Here is a 13,703-nt window from a genome sequence, read left to right as displayed (position 1 = left end):
ACCACAACCTGTTAGATCATCTACATTATGACGAATAGTTTCTTGCCACAAAGCATTTGAGAGAAAGAGGTGTGTGCAAAGTTACTGCCCTTCTGAGGTCGACCGAGACGCAAACTGGCGGGCAGAGGGACTCAAACCCAGAGTGCTTAAAAATCAAAGGGAAAGCAAGCCCTCTTCAGCAGTTCCTAGGACCCAGGCCTGACTCTTGCTACTGGTTTAGATTTGTTTCATTGCAGACAATGCATTAAGCTCACTGACATTTACATCAGGCCAGCATATTCTTTATAATGAGAAAATAAATAGTCTCCGAGACACGTTTAGATGAAACGTACACTTCTGATAGGCACCGTACTAGTCTAGGGCGTCACAGCCCATTTTGATTTAAAGGAGTAATATGAAGATTTGCTTGCTGAATGGAATATTGAGACAAGTCAGAGCCTTTCCCCCATTATCCGAGTAGCAGCAGGGAGAGGGCTGCTACCATTCATGACAGGGCTCACTCTGTGGTACTTCACACAACCTGCTTTACAGGCGTGGAGATCAGGGTCTAATGCTTATATGATCAAATATTCAGAAGTATTGAACTGTACATCTGAGAGGAGGAAAAAACCCCAGCAACCCATGCATTTTAGGAAACTGATTTACAACAATAGAGAACGGTGCAAGTAAAACAGCACTTTAAAATAAAATGCAGGCATTATCTACCTGATTGCCAACAGTACAGCCACATGCACAGGGCCTGCGAAGACCTGGAAGTATCCTTTTGCCCATCAGCATCCCACCATTGGGGCAGGTAACAACATGGTCCTCACTAAACGCTCTGCTGCGGTACGGCCTCGTCGGGGAGAGAGGCTGATCTGTTTTATTTTGTACTGTTCATTTTTAATTTTAGTTTTGCCTCAAAGGAAAAAGGATCTCAAATATGCACAAAATACTTGTGTACCATTTTCTTTCAGTGTACTTAAATAATGCAGCCTTCACTTAGATATATATACGATTTTCATAAAGAATTGGATGCCAACGCCTCCATTTTAGAAACCCTTTATTGGAAAATACTCACATCTACGCGATAACAAGCTGGCTTTCACCTGGGAAATCTACGGCCCATTACCAGATTCATTGTTTAGAGGAATTACCAGCAAAAAACAAGTGACAAATCTTTCCGTCTCTGTTCACCTGCTCCCTGTGCGACAGAGGCAGAGCCCCTGGACCGAGGGCGCTGGCACCTAACCCGAAATGATGGATATTTCAGGAAAAGCATTCGGGCACCCAGGCCCTCGCCTCTTCCTCCCTCCTGACGGCAGCACAGAGCATGCTCCCTCACCACCCGCACGGAGATTTCCACAGCTGCGAGGTGAACAGAGACTCAGATGCCTGCATCACTCCTTGGATGCCTCCTCTCTGCCCCTCCTTCATCACGAAAACCCTGGGTGAAAAGCATAAAGGTGCAGCAATTCAGTAAGAAGCATCCCACCTCCCCCATCTTCTGTAACCCAGCGCTACTGAGCATCGTCCTCACCGATGGAGGAGGGAGCTGCTCCTTGCTTTGCCTGCTTTGCTCAGTCCCTGGGTTTCGACAGTCCTGGGTGAAAAAAAAAAACAAACCAAACCCCTCTCTTAAAAGATGCTGTTTGCAAACACCAGTTGCTAAAATTAAGGTACTGTTCAAACGTTCAGTGTTTGAGAAGATGCAGAGAAGATGCAGTCCGGCCAGAAGCCACTGGCAATATAGAAATCAAACGTGGTAAGTATTTGACTAAGGGGCAAACGGTAAGCCCAGGGCTGGGTACTGAGTATTAAGCCTTGGCTTTCTCTCTGTGCCTGTTTAACAGGGGACTTAAGACACTTGGCTGACTTGGAAGTTTTGATGCCTCGCCAATTGCCTTCGGGCTGCAAATCTTAGAAGATGAGATTTTCCTGTGGCATTTGACTTTTCTGGCTGAAACCCAGAGAGCTCAGAGGAGCAGACAGAACGGAGAGGAAAGTAACCCATTAAAAATGATAATACACTCACTGCACGTTCTGAGTAAAACTTGCGTAGAGTGCAGAAGGAAGGGAATTTTCCTATTCCTACCTTCAGCTCTTGTCCACCACACCTTTAACGGCCAAGTCACAGTTTGGGGATAGGGAGAGCTAACATAACATGACAGCCAGGTTAACAGAAGGTCTAATAAAGCTGTAGGAATTTGAGATTTTCTTCAGTGTTGTGGCACGGTGCCTCTCCTAAGGGAACACTGCTACAGTCTTCAGTGGACAGGAAGGATATTCAGCATCCAGGACAGGATCTCAGAGATCAGCAAGGATGTTGTAGGTCAGGACGGAGACACACGAGCAGAGTTTCGTGGGCAAGGTTTGCACAATGTACCATTTCTCCCTACAGCCAGAGATACCAGCTGTTCAATACCATTTGAGCAAGAAAACAACATATATGCATCAAAAGACATAAATGAGAAATTCAGGTCTATGAACTTAAATAGTCTTTTTAGCAAAGGGCGTTAGACATTCATGGTTGAGCCTTACATGAATAAAAGGATGGAAAGCACATCCTTTACACACTTTCAAATAAATTACACTGAGATCAGAATATCAGAAAAGTTGACCGGGGGTTTGATAGTGCTCCTTCTAAGGAAAAAAAAAGACCCCAACCTACCAAATTCTATCTATTGTTTGTTATAATTCTTTCACAAGTAGCCACCCTTCTGTTCACAGACCTGCAAAGGTTGGAAATGCACAGTTCTCAAAGCAGGCAGGAAGACAGTAACAATTAACAAAATTACTCAGTTCTGTTGAAGCCAGATAAAAACCACGACCAGCATAAGAATTCAAAATTATATCCCTAATGAAATGTAGTTTCTGGTCCCGGCTATTTTTTCCTAAAAAAAAAAAAACCCAAACCCAACTAAAACCAAAACATCCCCAAACAAACCAAAACAAAAAAAACCCCAGCCCAAAGCAACTCTTAAGGACAAGTATGCAAGAGTTTCCTTCTCCTTTGCAGAGACTGTGGTGCGATCTACGTTAGTGCAAGCCGGCTGCACAAAGCCATCCCCTCTTTTGTTACCAACCCAGTGAAAAAAACCATGAATCAAAGCGCAAATACTTCAGAGATTTCCCATTAAAGCTGCAAACTTGACAGAGAATCACATATGGTCAGTCGTACCACAAACGCGAAGCCACAGTCCTAAATCCAGCTGGTCCCCTTTATCACAACAGGATGCGTCTGTCTAGCAGTAGTCACTGAAAGAATGAAGTAATCTAGGATCTGGAAGATAACAAGTTGGAAGGAGGCATGTTTCAGGATTTCAGCTTAATTAATAGCAATGGATTTTATTATCTTTTGCTTCAAGTTTTGCTCTTAGTTCTTTTTCAGACTTGCTCTCCATTAATGAACAAAATACAGTTAGGAAAACTATGCATAAGAGAGCTTAATTAAGCATTTTCTGGGGAAAAAACCAACCAACAAACCCACAACAAAAACCCAAGACCACCATGTATTTGGGATTCTTACTATACAGTATCCATGTCTCTGCGGGGGTGTGCGTTATTATGGCACTAATCTGTTTAACACAAACAAGCACGAGCATTTGAAGATGAGAATCTGTACCTGAAGACATAGCTGACAAAACACACTCACACGTGCAAATAGGACGCTCGGGAATGAAGCTAAGCTCGGGTTATTTGCACAAATAAGGTTTGTGGGGTTTTTTTCCTTCCCCAGCAGAGCTGACAATAAAAGTACTCCTGTCATCATCACAGCCTCCTGCAACGTGAACATTGAATTTTTCTCGGTGTGCGCACGTGTGCAGGCAGCTTTTGTCAGCGTTTGTCTACAAAATTATAATAGGTGTCTTTCCTTGTGCGCTGGCTTGTGTGATAGCGGTTTAAAAGATAAAACCAAGCCCTGCCTTTAATATAGTGTTATCAGAGGCATCTCCCTTGGGGAGGTGTTACGGCCATCTAGCAGACACCGAGATGAGATATGCGCTTCTTTGGAGAGATATTGCCACAAAGCATTCGAGAGAAAGAATGGATGCTTAGCTAATAGATGCGCATAATTACTAATCTGCGATTCTCCTTAATGGGAGATTTTGACAGGCAGTTTTGAGAGGTATCACAAAGACGTGCAATAGTGCTGCTGAGTTTGTGACTCGTTCCCCTGGAATCCTCCGAGCTTAACTTTTATTAGCTATAATTTTTTTTTTTTTCTCCACCTTCAACAAATATTTGGAGATCCCAGCCCATCGCTGCCCTCCCCTCCCGAGGAAGCGTGTCAGAACAGAAGCACGCATCCAGGTTTCCCGCATCTGCACGCGCTGCGCACGAGCGCTGCATCACAACCGAGCAGAGACGCTTATAGTGGAGGGGAATGCCGTTCCTGCTGTGAGAGAGGTTAACGTGAAGAAGGCACTACAGACATGAAATGGAGTTGCCCGTATGGAAAACCAATTCCTACCTAAGGTGGAAAATTGAAGGGGAGATGGGGTGTTGCCACAGAAATGCATCTTGGGAGGCAAATCACCCTAAACTCAGACTGAAAGTATGGGGGACCACGTTTTGCTCTCAGTATCGGAGCTGCAAAACCATACATACCAGTTGGGTGTAATGGAAAAGACCTGAAACTCAGAGGCGAGTAACCGGTTGTATTTCCCCGTGCCTTTCCTCCGCAGCCCTGCACGCCAGCACAGCTGAGGGCAAAATTTCTGATTCTTGCTATTCCTGTGCTGGAGAGGAAGGGTGGCCTGACTCACCGCTCAGCTGGCTTTGCCTCTGTGATTTCAGGGGATGGCCTAGATGCGCTGCAAGGAATTAACCCCTCGCGCTCCTTCCCGCACTCGCCGTTTTGTTGTGAAGTGTAATATCGAAAGAAACCACGACGACACGTCTTGCTGCGAGCGAGAACGATCGGCACAAAGCACAGAAAGCCCAATCCCCGCTTGCAGACCGTTTTGGGTATTTTAAAGCGGCGTACAGTTGGCTTTTGTCCCTGTCTTTCCTTTGCGTTTCCATCATATCTGGCCACCCTCGCAGGAGGTGATGGTCCTTACTAAAATCCCTCATTTGCCTCCCTGTCCATCCCAACATCAAAGCATCCCAGTGCTTTGAAGAAGCAACCCAGAAGCTCCCGTCTTAACAGGGCAAAATGTGACTTTGAAAAAAAAGCCCGGGAGACCACGCGTGTGACAGGTTAACGCGGACTATTTTTGAAGGTGAAACGGCGGTGTTGAGATCTGAGGGCAGCAAGTGGCACTCTCCCAACCGCAGCTCATGATGAAAAAGGCCACCAAGTGTCTGCGGCGTATCGGGGAGCCCTGTCACGCGTTGCAAACGTATTTTGAAAGGTTTTATAAACAAATCCAAAGGAGGTTATTAAATTCACCATTCTGTGTACAGAAGGCATGAAAAAATTGTGAATCGGGTAAGTAAATAGAAGTCTAACTGCAAATAATAAAACTATATAAATAATACAAGAATGATGACTAGATTGCTGTATTTTGAGTGGATTTGAGGCAGATGTGAAACAGGTGGTAATTATTTGCTACAGAGTAACTGCAATTTACTCGAATTAACTGCATAATACATTTTGGCCACAAATCCTTGTATTAATGCAATGTTTTCTGAACTTCTTTAGGGAAAAAAAAAATTAGTAGCGTATCAAGTTACATTTTACCACAGCACTTGCATTTTTTTATCCTCAATAAAATACAAACGTTCAAGGCAGACCTCTGAGGTCAGGCAAGCTGCCAGGGTGGCAAAGACCAGGAGCTCCAGGCAGAAAATGAGCGCTGGCTCCATGCAAGAGTTCCCTTCCCGCTGGATTCACCCCAAACGCCAACACGGAGGACCACGCCGCGTCTCCTGCCGCTGCCCCCAGAAACTTCATCCCGGGCATCTCCGTGGACCACGCGATGGGCTTGCAGGGTAACTCCTGCGTCTCTATTTCTCAGTCACGGACATAACTACTACATCTCTCTTGGTTTCAGGCACGTAAACTAATTACAATGATGTTCCAGTGGAAACTTCCTCTTTGATTTGGCATGCTATTCTTTCAGCACACAATGATGAAAAATCTTAATTCGCTTCAGATGAGCCTGTTCGCCGTATTAATAAATTAAAACGGCGAAAATAAGAACAGCAGCGCCTGAAACTCCACCAGCAAAAAGAGCATTAAGCAAAAAGTATTAAAACTACTATGCAAGGCATGTATTTGCTATATTTAGCTTTTTACCCTGCAGGATGATAATCCGAAAGTGGAATGAAAAACGTGCTGAATCACTACATCTAAAAAAAATGCATTCTTCTTCAAGCAAAATGTACCAGCCACATAAAACTGCATCTGAGCGCTTTTCGCCCTACATTAAAACACTTATCGAACTGAAAGAGATTAAGGAATACCTGAGACCTTCCCGAATGTGTGGTTCAGAGGAGCGGGGAATTAAATCAGAATTCATGTACTCGGAAGTTGGTATTCAAATTGTTTTGCGAAAGGAGCGCTCTATCTGTTTTGATAACCCAACGCACCGTGACTGCTTCAGAATACATGCATTACATGAATATCGGAGCCCGTACCGCCTACCTTATTCAGGAATAAGGGCAAGAGAGCTGACTTCGGCGACGCTATTCACACACACGTTAGGGTTTAGTCCTGCAAATCCTCCATCCAGTGGCGACGCTGATTAAATTGTGGGGAAAAAAATGCAGATCCTTGCTGTAATTTGCGAAAGTCTCGTGTATGAAACTTGTCAAACGCATGGGCAGCGTGCATAAAACAGAGCAAGCCTCTAAAAATGCAGACAAATACTAAATCTTTGAAGACCGATTTTAAAACAAGATGCATATTTTGTCAGCTAAAGAATTATTTTTAGAGAAACCAAATGTATCAGGCTCCTACCTTGCTAGAATAAGCGGTGCTATGTTACCATATGGCAATTTCCACCAATGGTGGCAATAATATCTTTTTTAAAATAATATCCTTTTTCCTCTCAACAAGCTTTACAGATGAGTATAGAAAAAAACCCACACTTGAATTAAGCAGATGCTTATGACATTCCTCCTGGCAATATAATGTGATTTATCGAGTTATACTGCAGTCTTCAGCTTTTTAACCAGATTAAGGCTGAAAAGAAGCCGGCAACTAAAACATTTTTCCATTTTTATTTATATTATATTTAGTTATGTTATATTTTTAGTTAAATAAACTTGTGGAGGAGTACAGAAGCTACAAGACCTAATGGCCCGGATACGCAATTAATCAGATTTGAAAAGCAAGTACCATTTATCTACATAAAACAAATAGAATCTATTCTATTAAGCTAACCTATTCAAATCACAAACCTGACTGCTGCTAGTGAGAATATTTTGCTTGGCAAAGGTCCTAAAGGTTCTAAAATTATGTATGCTATTTTTATTTCCTCCTTGGATTGGATTAGTTACTAAGCAACTGAAGAGTTCAGTTCTGTTGGTTAACAGACATACTGTATTTCATAAAATCGGTTACTAGAGAGGACCTAGGTGCCTGTGAAGAGAAGATAGTACAGTGGTCTTTCGGAGGCTATTTGCTTGCGAATGGTTTTGTACAACCAACTGTGCCGGCTTACATTTTAAATGCACGTAACTACTATCTCGGTTGTGAGGGTTTTTAAGTTTTATCTCTAGGTTGTATTTTTAAGAAAAGAGGGATCTCTAAATCGGCGTCCGCCTTGACAAGGGAATTTGATCACTTTTCATTTCCTAAAGATGCCACTAATGAATCAGAGCTAGGTCATTGGTGTAATGCTTGCTCTTCGGTGCATTAAACAGAAATAGGACACAGTTTAATAAAAAAAGAAAAAAAAAGTGGCAGGGAAGATAAAGAAGATGCCCTGAAGTAGCTCTCACTCCTGAAAATGAACAAGAATTCTGCCATAAAGGCAGAATACCTGTAACATCCTTTAAGTGGCATCCAAATGTCCTATCTTTAGCTGATCTATTGCTATCACTTGTAATTACATATGTTCTTCGTATGGACATGCTTTTGTTACTGCAGAGGAAAAAAAAAATATTTCAAGCCTCTCAGGACTGTGAAGTGTGCTGCTTATGGACACTGAAGCCCTATAAAAGCTCCACTGTGTCCCAAGCCGTTCAACTTCACAAACTATCTGCCAAGCCCCCCTTCAATAGTGTAAAATTTGGCGCTGATGGGCGGTTTGATGATTGAGTCCTTTGGCTTGGGTGTTTCTCGATAACTTCAGACTCTGTCAGCTCCACCTCACCTCCTCCTTTTGCAAACTCACTCCTGTTTGAAGATGATGTTATTTCCAACACCCCCTTTTAGTTTGTTTTCTGGGTGGGGTTTTGTTTGGGGGTTTTTTTGGTGGTGTTTGTTTTAACCACAGATGGTTAATTCCTAGGAGGAATTAAATATTCATTTTTACATAAGGTTACTCTAAAACAGTCCCTGGGAGAATGTGTACCACCAGACATACCCTGGCACTTTTTTCGAAACAAAAGACTGTGTGCAGATAAGTTAGCCTCCTCTCTCTCTCTGAGCCAGCTGGTTCCCACTTTTCCGCACGGATGGGGTGGCGTGGCTGTGGTTCACAAAGGTGCTGAGACACATCCAGGGATGCTTCTGGGCTGGACGGGAAGAGCAGACACTCGTGTAACCAGCTGCCACATCAAGGACCTTCCCTGCTCATGTGCAGCTTGGTGAGGTGAACTGCCTTCCTTTCCAGCCTACCAAAAAAAAAAAAAAAAAAATCCTGTTAAGGCTGACAAGGCATTTCTGAGCTCACGATGCACCAAGTACCCAACTTTGCTTGCTTAGCTGTGGTGCAGCGAGGAAAAGCCAAGCTGAAGCGAAGGGGTTGCCTGGCAGGGCTTCTCTTCCCTGTGAAAGTCACTAGGAAATACCCTGTTAGCAGAGGGACAAAGAGAGATGCTGGAGTGCGTACCAGCCCCGCAGCTGCCTGTGCCATCCGTTTCTTCTAGGCAATGTGTTGAAGCTCATACCCATAAATAGATGCTACTGGATGATGATAGAAGTAATTGGAAATGCTTAAAGCAGCTACTCCATAAATCATTTGCATTCACTGGGTTCCACCTGGGCCCTCGCTGTACTCTCCTTCTCCTGCTCGCTTTGACAGGCGGTGCACAAAATGGGTCGCTTTCTGCTGCCTTGAATATTTTATCACTGAAAAGGGAAAAGCGAAAGGTCGGTGTTCAAAGGGATTCCTTGTCCGCATCTCTGCGCAACTTCAGCAGCCTAGGTAATCTCAGGAGCAGACCTTTCAAGATGCACGCAAGACCTCTGACAAAATCGCTGCCCCGATATCACAGCGCTTCCTGCTGCGTGGCTCCTTGCTGTCTCAAGGCTAACATGCACACACACACACACACACACAAAAAAAAAAACCCCACCCCATCTACTTGTAGATGCTAAAGCTGACCCACAGCATGTAGTGCGCTATTCTGGAAACTAGTTCAGGCAAGTCAGCCCCTTCTTTCAACTACAGTCTATTCTTTAAGCATCACTCTTCTACAAGTTTTAAATAAAACAACACTTAGAGAACCATTAGCGATGCTTAAAGAATGCCTATATAGGTGCCAGGCCACCTTACCATACAACAAAAAAAGAATCTTTGCAATCAAACCTGCTCACTTAAGAACCACAACTGCAAAAGCAAAGACTGTTACCTGAAATCTGACAAATGAGCTATATTGAGATCAAAGGGAAGGGAAAAAAAATCTGTAGTTGTGATGCCTCCCACCTCTGCACTCTGCACAGTTGCAGGGAGAGTCATCACTTCTATGGTCCCATTTAAGCCCAAAGCAGTCAGGGCTTTATAGTGTAAGTCAACACTGCAAACACCATCAGGAGCACTGATGTCTTTTGTTCAAGAAGGTACTGCACCACAAGACAGACTGCTGCCTAACCCAAACCAGACACACGGCAAGTAAACACACATTTAATTTAAATACTAGGAATGTCCTGGCTTTTCCACCAGGAATTCCTGTGGGGTCCCCCTGAGTCAGCTGGGAGAGGGGTAGCAGAGACAGAAGATCCTACAGGGTTGATGTGGGGGAAGATGGGGAAGGAGGGCAAGCAGTGTCTCAGCACCTGCTAAACCAGCACAGTCATTTTAAACGATGTTTAAATACCGATGTTGAATAGTGACATGAATGAAATGTACTGGAAAACACGAAGCATTTAAAAATCAATGGGGAAAGTATGAGATGCTGATCTGCAGTTCCAGTAAAGAAAACTCAGCATTGCTAGTAGACACGCTACACTGTGAAACCTCAGAAGCAAGCCAGTACCCTAAGACAAAGCAAAGCACAAAGCTAGTCCTTAGCTAGCGTTTTTCGGGTCAGCTTCTCTTGCTTCACCAAACCCTTGCCTTACCGTGCACCAACACAGCAGTTCCACCAAGAGCGTGATGGCCAAAGTTAACCCAATTGCAGGTATAGGGACTGTTAGACCCAAGAAATAATATCAGATCCAACGTTTCAACACCAGAATTGCCGCTTTACAAACTGTCGTACCACCTCTTATAACCCCACAAGCACACCACAGGAAGGCTCTGCAGAGATCCCTCTTATCGGATGCAATCTTGCAAAATCCCTGAGCAAGGCTGACTGGCAGGCCTTCATTCTTGGCATGTGCACGGTCCTCCTGCTCACACCCAGCTCTACTCGATCCACAGCTGAGCTTTCAAAAACTTCGTATTTTGAAGAAAAGAAATGAAGCAAGGAGGCTGAACCTTACAAAGGAAGGAATTCTAATAGAAATGCCTCACCAAGCGTGAACTCTTCTAGACCGTCAATTTATTTTCCAATACAAGTCCATACTTCTGCAGCCTGCTGCTGTGGGGTGCTATGCATCAGTGACTCCCAGGACTTCCCTGCAGCAGTGTATCATCATCTGCTCCCATGCAGCGGCTTCACCCTTGCAGCTCCAGCTCTAACAGCTCAAAACTGTAATACTCATACTGCTCTACACAGCAACTCAAATGGCTTTTTTTTTTTTTTTTTTTAAGTTAATGCATTCCCAAAACCATACCCTTGCAAGCCAGGCTACTGATTCAAACGGCAGTACTTGCAGGTTTGCAAAATCAGGTCACACGGAAGAACAGGAAAAAAACCTCCAGAAAACATCCTGTTTTGTAATGCCTGAAAAAGGTACATGTGGGAGAGATGGGGTTTCTTTTCTAGGAAAAAAATACCCAGTGAAACTCAAGGAAAGGAAAATGAAGCCTTGCTTCTGAATGGAGACAAACTGCTGTCTTACTGGCACAAGTAAATTAAAGGTGAAGGCTTTGTCAGGAGCTGTGCTCTGCAGAAGACAGCTAGAGAAGAAGAATTCAAGATTTCTGGGACAGGAAGAGTCACAAGAGATGAACATTGTATGATTTAATTATCCAACTGGAGGGATAAATTAAGCTTTTGACTTGGAGCTGCATATAAAGAGAGCAATTAGACTTCTCTTTAAGAAAATTAGCATATGGTTTAAGAAGGGAGTAATAGTTTAAAATGCAAGTATGAAATTGTTACTTATATGCAATGGTAATAGATCTGTGTGCTATATGGATTGAACTAGATACTCCATTGTTTTATATCAGTATCCCTTTTCCAAAGGGAAAAGACCTTGTGCTGGTTTGCACTATTAGAAAATCTGCCCCAGTGAATCCATTTTCGGTGTGGACACAGCCTCCACCTTTCACTGATGTTTTCTCCATTTCCAAACCCTCACTGCTGCTATGTATCATTCACAGACTATATTATTCCCCTTAAAATCAGTACATGCTGTGTATCTGCTCTTGAAATGGGCTCTGCATATATGTGTACATGCTTAGCTTGGGTTCAGATTTTCGTGATAGATTTTAGTATACAAAATGAGTAGTTCGCTCTTCCTCTTATAAGGTAATTAATAAGATAAAATAAAAATAATTAAAATATATACATATATACCTTTATATGCCAGGCTCCATTGGCACTGCATTAAATAATCCCAATGAGATGAAGTGCTAAAATTTAAAAAACAAAAGAAAACGTCTCCATCAAGCTTCACATTTTCCAAGCGGGTAAATCAGTATGAGTCCTTTCACCAAGATAAAACTCTGCCAATCTACGCCAGCTAGGGAACAAGTCTTAAATCATTAGAAGAATACTTGGTAATAGATTTAAGGTTTAAATTAAGTGATTTTTCCAGATCAGGAGTGCATATAAGCTCATTCTCTATATTGTGCACCAACTTTCAATTAACTATGCCCTCTGTTTGGAAACCTACCAAAAATTGAGAGAGATCTCTCATATCAGTACAGAGGCGAGCACTTTTGACCACGTGTAAGATTTTGTTATGGTATCCTTATTTGAACAAGCAACAATTCTGAGGAAGTCAATGTTTGCTCTGCTATCGTATTTCTATCTAGCAGCACTTTCCAGAGCGAAGAAATTGCTCTATCATGCGTGCAGAAGCACTTGGCTTGCACATAAAAAGTCCCCAGAGGGTTAAAAAACCCCAACACTTTTTGAAACCCTATCAACATGCACACAAATTGCACACCAAAGAACTGGCTAGTATAAATTTGAATGCATTTAATACCCAAGTGAGGAGCAAGACAGTAACTCTGAAGCAACAATCTCTGCTTTTTTGTGTAACTCGCTGTCCAACAAAATGTTTAAAAGAGTAATCATTTCCATTCATGATCTTTTACCATACATTTTTATAGTCAGATAATTAACTTCTCTAATGCAAAGAACAAAAACCAAGCCCAACCAAAAAACCAAACCAGTGCCAGTTTCAGTGTGTTCAGTGTGTTAATATAAGCACACATTAGTTTAATTTTCCATTGAACAGATTCACATGGCTCTGTTTGAAGCCATGGGATCTCAATGGTAAAAACCTAATGTGATTTGACCTCTTTTATACAGAAAATGGGTTGATGGAAAGAAGATACAACATCTGCAGCTTTAAACATTTCTTATATTCACTAAGGTTTTATTACTAGCAGTACTGGAGGGGAAACCATTAAGAGTAAACATGCAGGTGAAAGGTATCACTGTATTGGTCATCAGTTAGGAACTCGGTCTTGTACCTTAATTCTCGCTAAAATACAGCACAAAAATGACTAGGATGTATGTTTAGAGTGAAAAATAGCAACTCTCCCTTTTGTAAATCAAATAGCTTGACTTACTCCAAGCTGAATTTCAGCTATGAACATTTTTGAAAGTATAATGGCAGTAACCATCATGACAACAGAAGCTGCTGCAGAAAAGCTTCCTTGGTGGACATCAACTGCTGGGGCACCACTGGCATCAATCGAGCTGCTGACGTGGTCCTCACCCGCTCCCAGGGGACAGCCCAGGCAGGAGCAAAAGTGTGCTCAGGCTACCGCTCTCAGGGATACACCCCAAAAGCCTGGCACCATTGGGAACCAACCTCTTCTCACCCACACGTTGCACTGGTGGTCCCCCTCCCCAGAACAGACCACCCGCTAATGGGCAGGAGCGGAGCTCTAGGACTAGGGATATTTGTGCTTTTCTGTTTCTTTGCTGACATTGCTTGGATGTCTTGAATTAAACGCTCAGGCTTTGTTTTTCCTTTATCTGTGCAAATCCTTGAAAATGCTGCTTCGTACCTACTCAGAGCTGCCCTTTGGGAGTGGGTCTTTGTAACAGCTGCCCAAGATGACAGGTGAGTATTATCTCTGTGTGGTTTAGGTGCG

At 43.1% G+C, this 13,703-nt stretch overlaps 1 long non-coding RNA gene across 1 annotated transcript in view; it reads right to left on the bottom strand.

Moving 5' to 3' along the window:
- Positions 1 to 1,072: 1,072 nt before the first annotated feature.
- Positions 1,073 to 13,703, bottom strand: part of LOC129203656 (uncharacterized) — a 59,109-nt gene continuing 46,478 nt past the window's right edge. The window contains exons 3-5 of the long non-coding RNA XR_008576100.1: positions 3,161 to 3,262; positions 1,520 to 1,582; positions 1,073 to 1,426 (exon numbers count right to left, since the gene is read on the bottom strand). This is a non-coding gene — a long non-coding RNA (uncharacterized LOC129203656). The remainder of the gene's footprint in view (positions 1,427 to 1,519; positions 1,583 to 3,160; positions 3,263 to 13,703) is intronic.

Source organism: Grus americana, chromosome 2 (genome assembly GCF_028858705.1).
Source record: "Grus americana isolate bGruAme1 chromosome 2, bGruAme1.mat, whole genome shotgun sequence".
NCBI lineage: Eukaryota > Metazoa > Chordata > Aves > Gruiformes > Gruidae > Grus > Grus americana.
This window is presented reverse-complemented; position numbering and strand designations above follow the sequence as displayed.